The sequence below is a fragment of the Amblyomma maculatum genome, chromosome 1 (genome assembly GCF_055883805.1).
Source record: "Amblyomma maculatum isolate TAMU_Amacu chromosome 1, ASM5588380v1, whole genome shotgun sequence".
In the NCBI taxonomy this organism is placed as follows: Eukaryota; Metazoa; Arthropoda; class Arachnida; order Ixodida; family Ixodidae; genus Amblyomma; species Amblyomma maculatum.
Genome location: NC_139344.1, coordinates 475,819,609 through 475,839,640, shown reverse-complemented (window position 1 = coordinate 475,839,640; position 20,032 = coordinate 475,819,609). Strand labels below are relative to the sequence as shown.

Genomic DNA, 20,032 nt, shown 5'->3' with positions numbered 1-20,032 from the left:
TAGGGTGCGCAAAAGGGACGATCACTTTAGAGGAGAACACAGGACAGGCGCAGACCTACAATAGAGGAAATAAGCACAGATGCTTGGCCCATTGCGTGGAAAGACAGAGAGAAGAGCCCGACGTAGAAGAAATATAGTCGGTTACAACTTGCTGTTGGGCGAGTTGGTTCACACTGGACAAAGAAATAGGGTGCGCAAAAGGGACGATCACTTTAGAGGAGAACACAGGACAGGCGCAGACCTACAATAGAGGAAATAAGCACAGATGCTTGGCCCATTACGTGGAAAGACAGAAAGAAGAGCCCGACGTAGAAGAAATATAGTCGGTTACAACTTGCTGTTGGGCGAGTTGGTTCGCACTGGACAAAGAAATAGGATGCGCAAAAGGGACATATAATATGGTGAGGCAACCAAAAAGAGAATAAAATAATATGCCTCTGCCCGTGCCAATGGTTACCGTCGGTTTTGCGCATCCCGTCTTTTTGTCCAGTATGAGCCAAATCACCCAACAGCAAGTTCTAATTCCTCCATCCGCCAGGAAGAAGAAGCAAAATTTTCTTCCCCATTTCAGGAGCTGTGTGCTTTACGTGCATTATATACTGGGTACACAGGACCCTAACATAGGATAAAAAGCGTCACACATTGAATGTGTTTTTGGAAGGGTTCAAATGTGACCAGAAACCCTTCAAAAATTTATCCGGGACGCTGTACTGCACCAAATCACATTAATCTCCAAATGTTGGTCCTTGCAACGATATGACACAGAAAATTCTCAGTAATAGGCTCACCGTGACTGTTCTGACGGCGGGAGCTGCGAACTGCAAGAGGGACCCTCCCCCGACGCCCGAATTCGCAAGGGTGCTGGAGATGGCAGAACAGCCGGGTCTTGGGTATATGGCGCTCCAGTTTCGCCACGGCCGCTGACACCTGCATGAGGAGTCTGCGTTTGCACGACACCTGCATTTCCGCCGCATTATATGTGGCGTATTGCATTCTAAGGAGAGAGCGCAAATGCTAAATGTTTTCGATTTGTTAGCACGAGCAACAAAACAGCTACATCGCTTAGCAAGCAGGGTTTCTCAACACATGAAAGCAGAATCAAAATGCCGACTGCCAGTGGTGAGCAAGGCGTAAAAGTCACCAAATGCAGAGTTTACCCCACCGCCATAAGTTTTTGAACCTTTAATAGGCACAACTTACTGCTGCTGAGGAGATTCGGCTCAGAACAATTCTGATAGTGATTTATTAGGTTTCCAGAAAAGTGCTTATCTATGTGTACAAAATTTCAAGTGGAGGCCATATTATCTGTTAATCTGCGTAGCTCCTTCACTCAAAGAACGTTTCTATATATTCGTATATTCGGAGTTTTTCTATTATTTTCGCTGATTCAGTGGGCACTGCAGGTCTGCCTTCGCTTTTAAGCACAGTAAAGATACTCAAGATATAGCATTTATTTCGAAGCATTTTGCCAACATCAGGATAGAAATTTCTTGTACTGCTACAATAAATATTCATGGCGGCGTATTTTCAAAATCAAATCAAATCGAATAAAATTTATTTTCCAACAAGTGGATGGTCACCTGGGCTAAAAGCTGTATAAACAGCTTGCCCAGGAAACCCATGCGCAACATACAAGGAGAAAACAGCAAATTTTAGAAGTTCATTAATAATTCTACTATGACATCCAAATGTGTTATACAATGCATACGTCACTGCAGCACGATATAAAAAAAAAGTTGATCAATAATAAAATCAATGAAAACAGCTCAACAAGGCAGAAAGTTCGAAGGCGAGTATAATATTTAAAGTAAGAACGCATGTATGGATAGATTATATTTGCCCGAAGTAGGTTCTCAGCTGCATAACTAAAACCAACAGTGTCATTATATTTATTAAGAAAATCGGGAAGATTATGAGCCAAAGATTGTAATTTGCAGTCTGTTATAGTAACAAGCTAATTGTAACAAGTTAATTGTAACAAGCGACATTCATAAATATTGTCTACGCGGATCATATTAAGTGGTGTTGTTATGGGCTGAATATTTGACGTTGGTTCTAAGTTTACGATGAGACGAATAATTTTTTTTGCAAGACAAAAAGCTTGTTCACATTTGCTTTAGTTATTGTAGCCTATACTAGACTACAGTAGTTAACGTGAGAAAGGAACAGAGCATAGTAAATATGCAGTTCAGCATTTATGGGGAGCAACGTGCGACAGCGTGAGATTACACCAGTAACAGTAGAGAGCTTTTTAGAAATATTGTCACGTAGTGGTGACGAGGTCGACGACACAAATGAAGGGTCGATGTTTGCACTAAAGAAACTCTTTATTTGGGCTGACTTGCGCCCGCAAAACTAAGCGACATGGCGGCGGCGATAGAAACAAACGTGCTCGTCAATCGGCGAAACAAAGAACGCTCGTCACACTCGCAAACGCTCAATTTAAAGGCTGCACAGAACAATCTAGATAACGTCGCAAACAGCTACCAGCACGGGCTGGAACATTGTGGAAAGACACCCGAGTGGCCGGAACCTTCGAGACAGATCTCGGTGCATCTTGCGCTACAACAAAACTGATAAAGGTGTGAGTCGCGACATCGAGCATTACCAAACAAAGATTACGGAACTGATACGCGGTCCAGAATCAGAGTGATAAGCCTGTATGGCGGCGGCTGTTAAAAAACAAAAAATACAGTCTTGACGGGCTCGCGGCATTACTCCCCCCTTAAAAAAATACATCGCCTCGATGTTCCAAAACAAAGAAACTTAAACATAAACACTGCAAATTTTAAGCACGACAGATTCTTTAACGCGCGTAATATGGCTTCAGTCGTACAACATGCACAATTTCTGGGCATTCGCGTCGCCGTTGTGATGCTGACGTTCCGTCGGGAATGACTTCATAGTACAGTGGTCCGACAAGGCGAATGATTTTGTACGGCCCAAAGTATCGACGCAACAACTTTTCACTTAATCCGCGACGGCGAATTGGTGTCCAAACCCACACTTGGTCTCCTTGATTGTACTCTGCGTGGCGTCGTCGTAAGTTGTATCGTCGGGTGGCGGTGCGCTGTTGGTCTTTAATACGCAGCCGTGCAAGTCGTCGGGCTTCCTCTGCACGCTGCAGGTAGGCGGCGACGTCAAGGTTGTCCTCGCTGGTTCCGTGCGGCAGCATTGCGTCGAGCGTCGTCGTGGGCTCCCTGCCGTACACAAGCTTAAACGGGGTCGCTCTGGTCGTCTCCTGGACTGCCGTGTTATACGCGAAGATCACGTACGGCAAGATGGCGTCCCAGGTCTTGTGTTCAGCGCCGACGTACATGGCGATCATGTCCGCGATAGTTTTATTCAGGCGCTCCGTAAGTCCTTTGGTCTGGGGATGGTACGCAGTTGTTCGTCGATGGCTTGTATGACTGTATTCCAGGATGGCTTGCGTCAACTCTGCCGTTAACGCCGTTCCTCTGTCCGTGATGAGCACTTCTGGGGCGCCATGTCGCAAGAGAATTTGTTCGACAAAAAATTTGGCGACTTCTGCCGCGGTACCATTTGGTAGTGCTCTTGCTTCGGCGTAACGGGTAAGGTAGTCAGTGGCCACGATGTTCCACTTGTTACCCATAGACGAAGATAGAAAGGGGCCGATGAGATCCATCCCAATTTGTTGAAAGGGCAGGATTGGGGGCGGAATCGGGTTTAGTAGTCCTGCTGGTCTGATCGGCGGCGTCTTGCGTCGTTGGCACTCACGACACGTCTTCACGTAGTGGTCAACTTCGGCAGGCAGTCGCGGCCAGTAATAATTCTCCTGAATTCGACGCAACGTGCGCGCAAATCCGAGATGGCCTGCTGTGGGTTCATCGTGTAACGCCTGCAGAATTTCCTGCCGGAGGTTTTTAGGCACTGCAAGAAGCTGCATGGTCTTGTTGGTTGCAAAGTTCTTCTTCACTAGGAGGCCATTGCTTAACGCGAACGATGATAAATGTCGCCTGAACACACCAGGAGGGGAAGTGGTCTTTCGTTCTAAGTAATCGGCTAGCGCTTTCAGCTCATGGTCTGATCGCTGTTGTTCTGCGAATCTGCTGGTGCTTACCGGTCCCAAAAAGGCGTCGTCGTCATCGTCCTTCGGGCGAGCGTCGACGGGAGCGTGTGATATGCAGTCTGCGTCGCAGTGCTTCCGGCCCGACTTATAGACTACAGTCAAGTCAAATTCTTGAAGCCGTAGGCTCCATCTGGCAAGGCGGCCGGAGAGATCTTTCAAATTAGCCAGCCAGCAGAGCGCATGATGGTCGCTAACAACCTTGAATGGTCGGCCTTATAGGTATGGACGAAGCTTACAAGTAGCCCAGATGATCGCAAGGCACTCCTTCTCAGCCGTCGAGTAATTGACTTCGGCTTTTGTGAGGGACCTGCTAGCGTAGGCGATTACGTTTTCCTGTCCGGCACTCTTCTGGACGAGAATGGCTCCTAGGCCCACACTGCTCGCGTCGGTGTGAATTTGGTCTCGACGTTTTCATCAGTGGCCGAGTACAGGAGGGCATTGCAGGCGGCGCTTAAGTTCGTCGAAGGCTTCTCCTTGCGGCGCTTCCCATTTAAAAGGTACGTCAGCCTTTGTAAGCTGCGTCAACGGTTCGGCGATCCGCGAAAAGTTTCTGACAAATCGTCGATAATAAGCGCACAGCCAAAGGAATCGGCGCACAGCTTTCTTGTCGGCAGGCGATGGGAATTGTGCGATTGCAGCTGTTTTCTCCGGGTCTGGGCGAATACCGTCCTTGCTAACGATGTGACCTAGGAACCGGAGTTCTTCGTAGGCGAAGTGACACTTCTCTGCTTTCAGCGTTAGTCCCGATAACTTTATGGCTTCCAGCACTGCCTGTAGTCGTTTTAGGTGGTCTTCAAAGTTTGACGAGAAGACAACAACGTCGTTCAAATATACCAAACAAATTTGCCACCTCCAGCCTGCCAGGACTGTGTCCATTACTCGTTGAAATGTGGCTGGTGCGGACCAGAGGCCAAATGGCATCCCCTTGAACTCAAAAAGACCGTCCGGTGTGATGAATGCGGTCTTCTCGCGATCTCTTTCGTCGACCTCAATTTGCCAATATCCGCTTTTCAGGTCCATCGATGAGAAGTACCTTGCATTGCAGAGCCGGTCGAGAGTGTCGTCGATGCGGGGAAGCGGGTAGATATCCTTCTTCGTTATGCTATTCAAGCGGCGGTAATTAACGCAGAAGCGAAGTGTGCCGTCTTTCTTCTTCACCAAAACGACTGGTGCCGCCCAGGGGCTGCTCGATGGCTGGATTACGTCATCACCCAGCATTTCCTCAACTTGATCGCGAATGGCCTGGCGTTCTCGTGGCGATACACGATAAGGATTTTGGCGCAGAGGTCGGGCGTGTTCGTCCGTTATTATGCGGTGCTTGGCCAGTGGTGTTTGTCGCACCTTCGATGATGATGAGAAGCACTCCCCGTAGCTGTGAAGCAGACTGATAATCTGGTCTTTCCGTTTGTGGGTCAATGCCGGGTTGATGTCAAATGTGGGCTGACGGAATAGGTCCGGCGCGTCTTCCAGCGTTTGGTCGTGTAGGGCGAATACATCTTCGAGGTCCGCTAAATCGTCGAGAAAAGCGATCGTCGTGCCCTTGTTGAGATGCCGGTATTCTTCGGTGAAGTTTGTTACCAGAACCTGAGCTTGACATTTCCGGAATTTCGTGATGCCTCTTGCGATGCCGACACCTCGTTTTAAGAGCAATTGGATATTTCCTTCAACGATGCCTTCAGCGGTTTCGATGTTTGCGCTACCTACGCAGACTGCGATGCTTGATCGGGGCGGGACAGTCAATTCTTCATCGAGGACGTTAAGAGGGATGTGTTGCATCGACGTCGTCGTAGCAGGCATGGCTTTGTCTGCAGAGAGCTTGATGAGCTTGGATCGCAGGTCGATGATAGCCCTATGTTCATTTAGGAAGTCCATGCCTAAAATCACGTCGCGGGAGCACTGCTGCAAGACCACAAAGCTGGTGGGGTAAGTACGCCCTTTACGCTTATTCTTGCAGTGCATCGTCCCGATGGAGTAATCAGGTTGCCACCTGCGGTGCGAATCAGCGGGCCATCCCAAGCGGTGGTAACTTTTCTGAGCTTAGAGGCTAACGGTCCACTAATGACTGAATAGTCAGCTCCGGTGTCTACTAGGGCAGTGACTCTGCGACCGTCGATAAACTTCAAGGTCACTTGTTCGCGTCCTCGTATTGCACGTGGGCCTTAGTGTCCGATCTCGGCTCCGTCTTTTCTTCAGGTCATGGCCGGGGCATACCGTTGTTACTTCGCTGGGCGGTGGTGTCTGCTTGCACTCTGGTCGTGTTGTCGTCGATGACGTCGTGTTTAGCGGCGGTGAAATGGCTGCGTCGTCGTTAGTGTTCGTCGGCGGCGGAGGATGTTCGTCTTTTCGCCGTTGAGCAACCTCACCTCCAAAGGTTGCTCTGTTTAGTTTCCCCTGCGCGGGCTTGGGGACCTTCCGCGCATACTCTCATCATAGGTACGGCCTGGCGACGCAAAGTGGGCCCTGTACGGCGATGGAGATCTCAACCGACGGCTTGGTGGCGCAATCTCACCGCTACGCAGATATTTGTCAATTTCTTGTGGTCGTTCACCTGGGCGTGGTCGTGGAGCGTCGACTGCAAATCTGCGAAGACCGATTCGTCGGTACGGGCAGTGGCGCAGAATGTGGCCAGCCTCACTGCAGTGGAAGCATAATGGCCGGTCGTTTGCAGTCCTCCAGGCGTCGCACTTCCTGGGATTCGGGGTCGTTGGTAGGCTTGGCGGGCGGGGGCCAAGGGGCGGTTTTCAGGAACAGGACGGTAGCGGCGAGGGCTCGGAAAGTCATCACGTCGGGGCGCAGGGCGACGTAATGGACCAGCGTAGTTCATAGCTGTTGCCTCTTGCGCTGGAACAGTGGCAGCCGTCGCTTGAGGAACGCCCAGCGCCTGCTGGACTTCTTCACGGACGACGTCCGCGAGCGTCGCCACCTGCGGTTGTTGCGATGATGGCACCAATCGGCGGAGCTCCTCTCGCACGATCTCCCGGATGAGGTCCCGAAGGTTCTCTCCGCTTGCAGATGCGCTGGGGTAGTGATTTGAGCAGTCCGGCTGAAGTGGTAGCTCGTAGTGGCGCATCCGGGTGGTCAACGTCTTCTCAATAGTAGACGCCTCCGTTTCAGATTCCGCCATGGTTTCCGGCGGATTTCTGACAAGACTTGCAAAAAGCGATTCTTTAACGCCTCGCATTAAAAATTTGACTCTCTCACCTTCAGTCATGTTAGGGTCGGCGCGGCGAAAGAGGCGCTTCATCTCTTCAACGTACGCCAGGACAGGCTCGTTAGGAAGTTGAACTCTTGACTGAAGGAGAGCCTGGGCTCTTTCCTTTCGGACGACGCTTGAAAAGGCAGTCAAAAACGCTTCTTTGAAAATGTTACAATCCTTCATAGCTGCCTCATGAATTTGAACCAAACTCAGGCATGTCCTTGAAGAACAAAGTAGACCTGCCTGAGGTTCGCAGCGTCGTTCCAGCCGTTGAATTCTGCCACACGGTCGAAAAGGTCCATCCAGTCTCCAGCATCTTCATCCGGTCGTCTATGGAAGCAGGGAGGCTCACGGGGTTGGACGAAAATAACCGGTGCTGTAGGCTGGGCCATTGTAAGCGTCGATGCCTTCCGAGATCGAATGGGGTCAGGCAGCAGACCGTGTTCAGGTTGTAGGCCTTGAAGTCGGCGGCTGGCTCAGTGACCTGTAGGCCGGTCTTCCAGGGCGACAGGAACATGGCTTGGGTCTTCGCTTGAAGGTTCAAAGGCAGCACCTCCACCAGATGTCACGTACTGGTGACGAGGTCGACGACACAAATGAAGGGTCGATGTTTGCACTAAAGAAACTCTTTATTTGGGCTGACTTGCGCCCGCAAAAGAATAAGCAACTCGGCGGCGGCGATAGAAACAAACGTGCTCGTCAATCGTCGAACAAAGAATGCCCGTCACACTCGTCAACGCTCAATTTAAATGCTGCACAGAACAATCTAGATAACGTCGCAAACAGCTACCAGCACGGGCTGGAACATTGTGGTAAGACACCCGAGTGGCCGGAACCTTCGAGACAGATCTCGGTGCATCTTGCGCTACAACAAAACTGATAAAGGTGTGACTCGCGACATCGAGCATTACCAAACAAAGATTACGGAACTGATACGCGGTCCAGAATCAGAGTGATAAGCCTGTATGCCAGCGGCTGTTAAAAAACAACAAATACAGTCTTGACGGGCTCGCGGCAATATGGTTTATATGAGCGTCCCATATAAGATGCGAAGAAAAGTATACACCTAGAACCTTATGCTCGTGAACTACCTCTACGTGCTGGTCTTTGAAAATGAGCGAATCTAAAAAAGGAACCTCTTTATTATAAGCTCGAAATATAATGGCTTTGGATATAATTGGGTTTAGCTTGATTTTATTTGCTCTGGTCCAGGGTGAGAGTTTAGAAAGGACATCATTAGATTTTAATACTAGTTGGCTGATATTCGCAGGCATAAGTAGGGTACTATCATCAGCATAGATAACAATACGAACTGAGGTGTAAATGTTGACAATATCATTTATATAAGTGTTAAACACAAGAGGGCCGAAAGCACTTCCTTGTGGTACGCCACGTACTACTGGTAAGAGAGATGACGTTTTGTTACTGATGCATACGCACTGGTGTCTATTTTCCAGGTAAGATTGCAGTAGAGCCAAAGCTGTTCCACGAATTCTATAAGATAATAGTTAATTAATAAGAATACTGTGTTCGATGGAGTCGAACGCTTTGCTGAAATCAATAAATATTCCGGCTGTGAGTAAATTACTAATAATATTTTCCAAAAGTATTTCCTTCACGGTTAGCAAAGCAGCTTCAGTCGAGCAAGCCTTCCTAAAACTATACTGTGAGTCTGTTAAAATGATTTTCTTGTGAAAAAAGTTTGCAATACGAGAAAAATTAGACTTTCTAATCCTTTGGAAAAAACCGGGAGTACGGCAATTGGCCTGTAACTGGATACAAGATTGTGATCACCTCCTTTATATAATACAGACACCCTTGCACATTTCATAGCAGTGGAAAATATACCTGACTCAAGTACCAGATTGAAAATATGAGCTAAAGGAGATGTTAGCAATTCTAATACGTAATATCGTAAGCATCTAATGACAAACTGTTATTTAGTCCCATGAATGTGCTTTATATTTCGTTTTCATTAGTAGGATCAAGAAATATGCTTTCAATACTAATATAAGCTAGGGCAACTGTTTCTGATGGAGTACAAATTGGTGTTGCAGCGTTTACGAAGTAGTGGTTGAAGTGTTCTGCCAGGTCACGGTCTTTCAGATCACATTCATTTATGGTAACTGCTCTTGGAATTGAATGAGAGCCATGACGTCCAAGGACATTATTTATAATTTTCCATGCAGTGCCAGGCCGTTGTTTGTTAATATGCACAGCGGGAGGTACCACAGTAAAGCTTTTATAAATTGCGAATACGTTCGAACAGTCTGCTAAAGGTTGCGTAAATGTTCCTGTAAAGAGCGCAGTAATTAGGCACTGTAATGCTGTCGGCGACGACAAAACATTCCGCATAAAAACGCTGGCAGAAAATTTCTCGTTGAATAGCTTGCCCTATAATCACCGATTTCATCCACGTCTGGACAAAGGCCTCCCCTTCCTTCCACATAATCTTCTCCTGTGCCGGCTGCAGCCGCTTTATCTCCGCAAAATTCGTTACCCCCTGACTTTCGCGCGCCTCTTGCTACATAGTTGAGGATTCGACGGAAACCCGTCCGGCAAGGGAAATTCAGCATATTGACGAAAACAGCACTCGCCGAAGTCACAGACGAAAAAGAAAAACAAAACATAAACACATTGGCGTTTCGGCACCGCTACGGATGCCTTGTTCACAATGGAAATGAAACGAGGTGGGCCGTTGCTTATGAAGTTAAAGTGCTGCGTACAAAGTGCATGTACATCTCGGGTAGATTTCCCCGCGTCCTGTTTATCGCTTGTCATTTGGATGTGTAATGATTCCTTGAGTAGATAACAGTTTTTCCCTTTCAAGTATCTGCGCGGAATCCCAGTCAATCAGGTGGCCCGTGTCTTGATTGCGCTCTGCTAGAGCGTTAGAAGTCACTTTTTTGTTCTTTATACGTTGGTGTTCCTTCAGTCGTCTTCTGAAGTCACCAGTTTCGCCTATGTAGGAAGCGCTGCAATCTTTGCAAGGAATCTTTCGGACGACGCCAGGGTCTTCTCCAAAGGGTCTTTGACCCGTACCAGATGATTTCGGAGCTTGCTGGATGGTACATGGGACACTTGGACGTCGTAGGCAGCGAATATCCTGCATTAGGTTTCGCTGACGCCCTGGGCATAAGGAATGAACCAACGTAACGTAACGAACAAAAAAGTGACTTCTAACGCTCTAGCAGAGCACAATCAAGACACGGGCCACCTGATTGACTGGGATTCCGCGCAGACACTTGAAAGGGAAAAACTGTTATCTACCCGCCTACTCAAGGAATCATTACACATCCAAGTGACAAGCGATAAACAGGACGCGGGGAAATCTACCCGAGATGTACATGCACTTTGTACGCAGCACTTTAACTTCATAAGCAACGGCCCATCTCGTTTCATTTCCATTGTGAACAAGGCACCCGTAGCGGTGCCGAAACGTCAATGTGTTTATGTTTTGTTTTGTTTTTTTTTCTTTTTCTTTTTCGTATGTGACTTCGGCGAGTGCTGTTTTCGTCAGTATGCTCTTGCTACATATTTGCTAATTCCATTTAGGTAATTTGTACAAGCATTGTACAACTTCTTTTCACCTTTAATTCTCTGGCTACATTTACTTCATCACCGGCAGCGTACTTGTGCTTGATGCATTTCGGTTTGAGATGAAATGGAACAAAAAATGGGAAAATTTCATTCTGCAAAAAAAAAAAAATGAAACGATTGTATTCTCTTTAAAAAGATTGTTCCTTCTGTGGGGTTTAACGTCCCAAAGCGACTCAGGCTATGAGAGACGCCTTAGTGGAGGACTCCGGAAAATTCGACTAGCTGGTGTTGTTTAACGTGCACTGAAACCGCGCAGCCCACGGGCGCCTAGCTTTTCGTCGCCATCGAAAAGCGGCCGCCGAGGCCGGGGTTCAGTCGCGCGTCCTTGGGCACAGTAGTAGAGCGCTCTAACCACTGCGCACCCAGGCGAGGCGTATGGGAAAATAGGTTCAGACACTGACTGCACTGTATAACAGAGTGGCTTTAATAGCACGATCGGCTTTAAGAAAGCCGGTCGGGCTTTTAGGGAGCAGGGGAGGAAACGGGGGAGGTGACAGGTTGCGAGAATAAAATAAAATTGCTTCGGCTTAGCTAGGCTTAGCCCAGTTATGCAAGCGAAAGCTTTTAATGCCTGGTTACATTGCGTTGATAAGCCTGGCTGAACTGATAAGGATTACAGAGAAGAAGCTCGATTGGGCATGATCAAACACTGTTTACCGTGGTTCAACTCCCACGTAGCTGTCCGTGAACGTCAAGGAGATGCATCCGAAGCAAATTTTCGAGCGCGGCTCCTACACGGCTGCTTGCGAACCTGGAAGACACTAAAGCCGGATCTAACTGACCCAACGCATATTTAAGGGAAGAAGGGAAGGCGGGAAACGGTAGAAAGGAGTCTGGTAAACTGTGTGGGATTGTGTCAGGGATTGTTTTGTATGTGTGGAGACAGGTATCAGTACGAATAATGCTACCAGGTATGTAAGAAGCAGTAGCCGCCACAGAATAAGAGAAGCAACAGAAGAACTAGCGAGCGCCACAGGCAACATGTGCGAAACGAAGCAAAAGAACCGAGCGCCGAGTGTTTGCTGCTCACACGCATTTATTCACCTTCTCGGCCTTTACAGGGCTGCTGCGAAAACGAAAATAGCACAGTAGGAATAGTGGAGGAGCACTGCAAATACAAATTTTTCACTTCATCTGCAGTTTTGTGTCTGACACCGGTCTTTATCTTCAGAGCCCAGGTATAGGTTGGTAGTCCCCAGACGTCGAAGCCAGATGCAAATGGTGGGAGCCCCATGATCTGCCAGGATTTCGTTAAGCGACTACCAGAGCTCGTTGGCAGCCGCTACCGTACAATGAGGGCACGGTATGGCCCAGGTCTGAAGGGAGCTTGGTGTCAGCTTTGCCGAAAGCGAAGAGAGGGCACGATGTCTAGTGTCTAGTACATTGAGAAGGCCAAGAGCAGTTGGTCGAGGTCAGCCCTGGTGTCGCAGCAACTGCACATCGCAGCTGATGGGTCGCCCTCTCTCTTAAGAAATCGTGGAAATCGTGGGGCGTGGAACCGCGAAATCTCGGTGCTGCGATTCACGCAACTTCTGTTGACGCAGGCTATCCGATTGACTACAGATGATAAAGAATGCCTGGACACTTCATTTCCGGAAGACAGCCCAGTAGTTTTTTTTAACAGATTTTGCTCTGCTTGCCTGAAATACTGGACTACCTGGACTGTGGGTGTGGTTGACAACCGGCTACAGAGGACAGCCAGCGTCACAGCAACAATAGGGCGTAGATCCGGCGAAATGTCGGTGCTGCGATTTACACAACTTCTGTTGACGCAGGCTATCCGATTGACTACAGATGATATAGTCTGCCTGAACACTTCATTTCCGGAAGACAGCCCAGTAGTTTTTTTTAACAGATTTTGCTCTGCTTGCCTGAAATACTGGACTACCTGGACAGTGGGTGTGGTTGACAACCGGCTACAGAGGCCAGCCAGCGTCACAGCAACAATAGGGCGTAGATCCGGCGAAATGTCGGTGCTGCGATTTACACAACTTCTGTTGACGCAGGCTATCTGATTGACTACAGATGATATAGTCTGCCTGAACACTTCATTTCCGGAAGACAGCCCAGTAGTTTTTTTTAACAGATTTTGCTCTGCTTGCCTGAAATACTGGACTACCTGGACAGTGGGTGTGGTTGACAACCGGCTACAGAGGCCAGCCAGCGTCACAGCAACAATAGGGCGTAGATCCGGCGAAATGTCGGTGCTGCGATTTACACAACTTCTGTTGACGCAGGCTATCCGATTGACTACAGATGATATAGTCTGCCTGAACACTTCATTCCCGGAAGACAGCCCAGTAGTTTTTTTGAACAGATTTTGCTCTGCTTGCCTGAAATACTGGACTACCTGGACAGTGGGTGTGGTTGACAACCGGCTACAGAGGCCAGCCAGCGTCACAGCAACAATAGGGCGTAGATCCGGCGAAATGTCGGTGCTGCGATTTACACAACTTCTGTTGACGCAGGCTATCTGATTGACTACAGATGATATAGTCTGCCTGGACACTTCATTTCCTGAAGACAGCCCAGTAGTTCTTTTTAACAGATTTTGCTCTGCTTGCCTGAAATACTGGACTACCTGGACTGTGTGTGTGGTTGACAACCGGCTACAGAGGCCAGCCAGCGTCACAGCAACAATAGGGCGTAGATCCGGCGAAATGTCGGTGCTGCGATTTACACAACTTCTGTTCACGCAGGCTATCCGATTTACTACAGATGATATAGTCTGCCTGGACGCTTCATTTCCGGAAGACAGCCCAGTAGTTTTTTTTAACAGATTTTGCTCTGCTTGCCTGAAATACTGGACTACCTGGACTGTGGGTGTGGTTGACAACCGGCTACAGAGGCCAGCCAGCGTCACAGCAACAATAGGGCGTCGATCCGGCGAAATGTCGGTGCTGCGATTTACACAACTTCTGTTGACGCAGGCTATCCGATTGACTACAGATGATATTGTAGCGTAACGTTACACAGAAGGCGCTCTGGCACTCTGGCACCGAAGAACATCAACAACCAGTCAGGTCAGCACGAAAGCGGAGCACCGTTTTCGCTTCGTCGTCTTCTCCGAATCTCCCGTTCAAATCTTCGTCGTCTATGGATGGCATGTGTACAGTGAACTAGAATATTGGGTAGTGTGCTCACTCCGCGGCGGCTCTACGGGGAGCGGAGGCCCCGCGTACGTCGACAGGCGTCTGCTTCGCGGCGCCGGCACCAGGTGGCGTCACGGTAGACTTCACGGTAGGATTTTGCTCCGCCCGTCGCTATCAGCCGGTTCAATTTGTCACTGCGTTGTGTACATTTGTGGCTTCGTTGTTGCTCTGCTGTGCGTATGTTTTTTAGCGCTTATCGGAGGTCACTTCAAGTGTTTGTTCAGTAAAGGCCAGTTCAGGCTCTTGTTTAAGCTCCCATCGAAAGTGAGTGTTGACTACACCACGTGCGTCGGTGTATGCGTGTTCTGCATAGAGATCAGAACTCTTCGTACTTTTCTTTCGCACGTGATGGGGTAAGCGGACATGTGGCCTATACTAACCGGTTACTTCACTAGGACAGACTGCTAATAATAATAATAGTATTCTTTATTTAGTATACTTAGAACAACATACACACACGGAAGCGCCGAAGCAACAAGCGGGCTTGTGCGGCGACAACCGGCAGCCGCTGCAATCTTCGCGCCACATCAGAACTACATCAGAGGAAAAAAAAAAGAAACATATGGCACAACACACTATCAAAAATGCACTGATAACATCAGTACATATTATATGTTCTCCAACGCTTGAACAGCAACTCTCGATGCTTTGCGGGTGGTCAAAGAAAATACGTCATCCGGAGACGTACAGACGTAGACGTGTCGGACGCCAACTGCGCATGCGTGAAAACTGCCGATACGTACAGGCGCTGGAGACGTACTCCGGAGACGTATGCCGCGTGACGTCCAGCTTGCCGTAATCTCGCGAGATCTCACGAGATTTCAGCAGCCATGGAGCCAAGCCGCCAAGCTAAGCCAAGCGCCGATGGGATGGTGCTACGAGTGCTTGTAGAGTGCTGCTGTGCGCAACGGACCACATAGTTCTCCCGTTTTCACATTGGTGTCATCAAATGCTGTAATACCCTTGCCCCGGCCGTGCCAAGAAAACATCATGCGCAAGCGTTTCAGCGCGGCGGACGACCAGCAAGTAGCTCGAGATCGCCACCATCCTGTACATACGCTGTACAGCGCAGGGAGGAGGCGCCGTCGAAAGAAGTTGCAACGATTTCTAGGGATCCGCCGACGGCGAACGAGCGCTCGCTCCGCTGTGCAATGAAGGCGTTCGCAAAGGCCTTTCCAAGCCATCCAGCGTCAGAAAAAAAAATGATTCTGGTAAGTCACTACCCACTACCTTCTCTGTTCAGACGATCGGACTGGACAGCGGACTGTCCGAGCGGAACAATTAGTTATCATATGTGACGAAAACGGCACTTTCGAGTAGCTCGGAATGGCAGTGACTCGGCGCCTGCCGATCGCGTGCGCTCCGAGTAGGAGTGGTGGTGGATGATGCTTTCCCACGATACATACGGCCCGCCCGTCTGAACACCGCCTAGTCGATGGCTGGGGAATAGCAGCGCAAAGTAAAAAGCCACTTACATTGTGCGAATTACATGATATTTCAGCATTTTTGCTAAGCATGGCTCGAGTTGCATAATATAATACACGTCGTGTAGCTGCTTTTGTTTACATGTGCATGTAAATGTGCACAGCCACCAGGAGCCACAATAAATTTGAAATTGTATGCAAGATGATTTACTTTATCTTCTCAAACAATTGTCTGGCACCATTAGCTAACAGCACATGCTGAATGCAGTGCCAAAGCCAAATATTGCAAGAAGTCATTTAATTTTTTTTTGCTCCAAGCTTATGAACTTGTGTCCCTGTGTCAGCACGTGAAATGAAGTGTGCCAATATTTTATGCTGTTGGACAAAACATTCACGCACTGGAAGTCCTATTAGCATTTACAAGTCGCAGAGGCTGAACTGGTTTGCTCATTGTGTTATAAAAACACCTGAAAATTAAAAAAGGAGCCTTGTTAAGGACCATTGTATTGAATGAAGGCAATAGTGTCTGCGTCGTCGCACGTTTCTAGTATCCTGGCGCAACTTTCAGCTGCACAATTAGATCCTGTATTATGTTGGCAAGTTAATTACCAATCATCTGTGTCTCATATGGTTATTCCCTTTCAGATGAAAATGAGCCTGCAAGTGCCTGAATGACATGGTGCCCAGAGAGACTCATGATGATGAAAGCAACCATGACAACTCCCGGAATAGTAAGCGACAACACTTCTTATATCACTTTCTTCAATGTTCTTGTTGAACATGTTACAGCTATTTACAAAGCACTGCAATGTTCAGTCTTGATTCTCTTACTGCAGTGTACAAGGTGTAGCCAGAGTGCTAAAGTAAGTTCGTGCATGTTGTTATGCACCGGAAAACAGCCCAAGATCTCATGGCTGCAGAAATAATTATTTCTTTCATTTGTTTGCTTGCTTCCATGGCACAGCCACAAGTCTGCATAGTGTGGAGCCGCTGCCGTCAACACCAAGCCTGCAGTCAGTGCCCCTGAGGGGTGAGGACATATTTACGTTATTTTGAGCAGCACCAATTTGTAAAACGTTTTATTTATCTCAATGCCTTAACAACTTACTATAGTCTAAAACTCAAGACTGCTTAGTACAACTGCACTAGAACCTAGTTGTTAGCTTTTGCATTCATGCCAAAACTATGCACGGACCAGCAGCAGCAACAGTGCATATACAAAATGCAATGGTCTATGAAAGCAGCGATAAATGAAATAAATGAGTAGGAAAACAAATTATTCACAAATTTTCATGTTCATGGTGCACACTCACGATACCAACGCAAGGCTTTGTGTATTGTTATGCTTGTCTCAGACTGTTTTGAACCTACACTCCATTTGGTGGTATGACTGAGTCTTCGGTTTGAGAGAAGAATGACGTTTCGAAGATGAGAGAACAAAAACAATGAAATTTGATTGCACTTCTGCAGACTTATGTACATACTTCAAAGGTCTTAACAGAAAATGTCAAAAGCAAGTTCATAGCAATGATAGACTATTGAGACTCTTGCCCAGGGCCAGTATTGTTTTTTTTACTCCTTTTAAACAATCAATCCAGCCCTCTCACAGAACTTTGGCCAATAAAACACGGCACATCTCTCCGGGTCAATCAGCCAATCAATCAAACAGTATTGGTAAGCAATGTTCCTGCAGTCATACCTTGGGAACAGGCGAGGAGACATAGAAACTTCCTTTTTCACTTCGATAGCGTTGCAATAGTCGAACAAGGAGTCTGTCTGCCAGAAAAGCACAGGGCATGTCTGATGTCACATACAGCGGATCAAAACAGCATCTGTAGAACTCAACTCCTAATAAATCAGTGTAATGGTTTTATGGCCATGTCCTTTCTCCCAAACAGCCACCGTATCTTCCTGTGCGGTGTGCCCTCAGGCACCCCTCTCCAGAATGTATTCATCATCGGGCAAAGCATGGGAAGTTCCCACATGCTTTTTCTTTTTGCGGCTTCACACTTTTGTGTGATGTTTGCCTGGACGCGTGATGCATTTTCAACTCTTAGGTCATTGCAGCATGCTGCTGTGCATGCGCATAATCAACGCAAAAGCTCAGAAGTAATATTTTATAGAGACATTTCTACCGCAATTACCCATTTGGTGAATTTTATTTATCCTCAAGAAAAGGATGGCAAAATTATATTATTGTTTACTCCACCCTCCACTGTGGTCTTAAGGTTGATGTGAAAAAATGATTCAATTTGTTTTCAATGTGCATCAGAAGGAGCGTTCACTGACATAAAATAACATCAAATACCATGGAAAACCTTTTGCATATGCCAGCAACAGGCAAGTCCCAGTATAGATTGCTGTTGAACGTGACACTTAGTATTCTCTGCGAGCCTACAATTGTAATGTTCCGGCTCTCATTGCTGATAGCACGATTAAAGAAATTTTTTTTTTGGGAAAATAATCAGCGTTGTGTTTGAACAATTTATATTAAGTTTGTTTGATTGAAACCACAACAATAATGTTAACAGGAAGGCTTTGCTTTGCTTTGTCAACGTGTCTGCATCTGCGCCAGTCATAATAGAACAGTCATCTACATGTGGTGGTGGCAAAACTAATAAATATCCAACAGGCGCAAGATAGGTGTCAACTTATCCGCAAAGATGACGGCCTGGAGTCCATGGACATGGGCGACGTCAGCTAGTCTGATTAGACCTAGCTAGCAGTTTCAGGGCGTGAGCTCGACAGTAATTTCCCAAAATTATTTTTTGTCTCTCGATTTATATTTTAGATTTCTGGACACGCCCATATCATATGTACCAGATCCACCCTATATATGTACGACAAATTTTAATGGATATGTCGATGCGGGCAATGTCTTTGATGAACACTTTCAACAACAGTGGCCAAAGCAGGCTTCCTTGTGAAACACTGTTAGTGACTGTTAGATCGTTCAAATAGTGATTACTCAGGCATGCTATTTGTGTTTATTCTCCTCTCCTTCGGGGCAAGTGCCAAGGGATATACCCTACAACCTGTGTGCAATTCTGTTCACAACTATATAATCACACCAGGTAGATTGCTACAATGAGAATTCACTGCCTTTTCATTTGTACTTGCTATATACCATGGCCTATTCCCCGCCGTGGGTATGTGCCATTACCACTAAAGACAGTCATCGATGGGTCTGATACATAGATCAGGGGTGGAAGCAGGCTCAAGCATTTTGGAGCAGCTTTGGGAGCAGCGAGACAAGAGTTTTGGAGCAGCTTTGGAGCAATGAGACAAGAGTTTTGGAGCATTTGAATTATGTTTTGGAGCAGGTTCCTAAGGTCAAATGCCTCTGATAATTGTAGTAATTGTTTTTCTCTTTCTGACAGAAAAAGATGAGCTCTTCCTCTTTATGCAAGTTCAATGCCTCTCCAACTTCGCACTCATTTCTGACAACGGCCAACAACTTGGAACACACTAGCAGCAAACAAAATGCTTGCTGGTGTGCTTTATAACTGAACACCTAGTGTGACCTTGAGACCTAACGCATTTGCCTATTCTGACTTGACAGATTCAAATGTCGAGTTTACCACTTCAATGTACTCAAGCAATGCCACTAATTTGGAGCTCAGATTAATGGACATGACATTTCTGCTCTCTATCTTGTGCATATCCCTTTTTGATCCTATGCCTGTGCTGATAAATTCCTGAGCAGTGGTCAGTAGTGCCTTCAGGAAATGCAGATGGCACTGAAGGGTAGCCTTTTCATCCTTCAGCATTTTTACTTCACTACCTCCTTCCAATAGTTCTATCATTCTTTGCTTGAGCAATACTGGGGCTGATTTTTTAAATCTTGGCAATAGGCCCTGTATGGCTTTCCAACACTCTTGAGACGCTTCCTAGTGAGTGACATCTTTGGAGTACCAACCCATAACGATTCAAGTATGATTTTGTAGGCCCGACAAGCTTGTTACTGAAAAAGAGGCTCGATAAATGCCTGCTTGTTCTTAGACCACAACCATTAGAATAACTCATGTGGTTTTTCCAGTCGGACAAGTTTCCTTCCGAACGACTCACGGTAGTTTGCGCCTATCTGCTTCGCTTGCTGCTCTTGCTTCTCTCTCCACCGGCGATTCAAAAGGCTGAGAGGAGGTGCTACGTCACATGCACAGTGCATTTTATTTTGCAATTATCTCCAATCGCCAGTGACTCATATTAAATTTACTTGCAAACAAATATTTATTATGCCACATGCTTCCTTCCCTTACAAAAATTTGGAGCAGTTTTTGGAGCAATATTGCATTTTGGAGCAGAATGGAGCAAATGGAGCGGCAATTCCACTCCCGATAGGTGCATTCACAAGAGGAGACTGCTGCACTTCTGTGCCATGATATAGGGGTATGCCATATGCCCAGACATTTCGTGAATAATCATGTGCGTCAATGTGCGTCACTGCAATACCAGCTGGAGAGCAATATTAAAGAACCGCCAGCTTTCTCATAACAGCTTTAATTTTAAAGTAATTTCTGTGAACACTGCACCTTTTCATTCCAGGAAGGTAGAAGAATACAACACGGAT

General features: G+C 47.1%; 1 pseudogene; it reads right to left on the bottom strand.

Moving 5' to 3' along the window:
• The window catches only part of LOC146210018 (uncharacterized), a 495,553-nt pseudogene that overhangs the window by 30,066 nt on the left and 445,455 nt on the right, over nt 1-20,032 (bottom strand).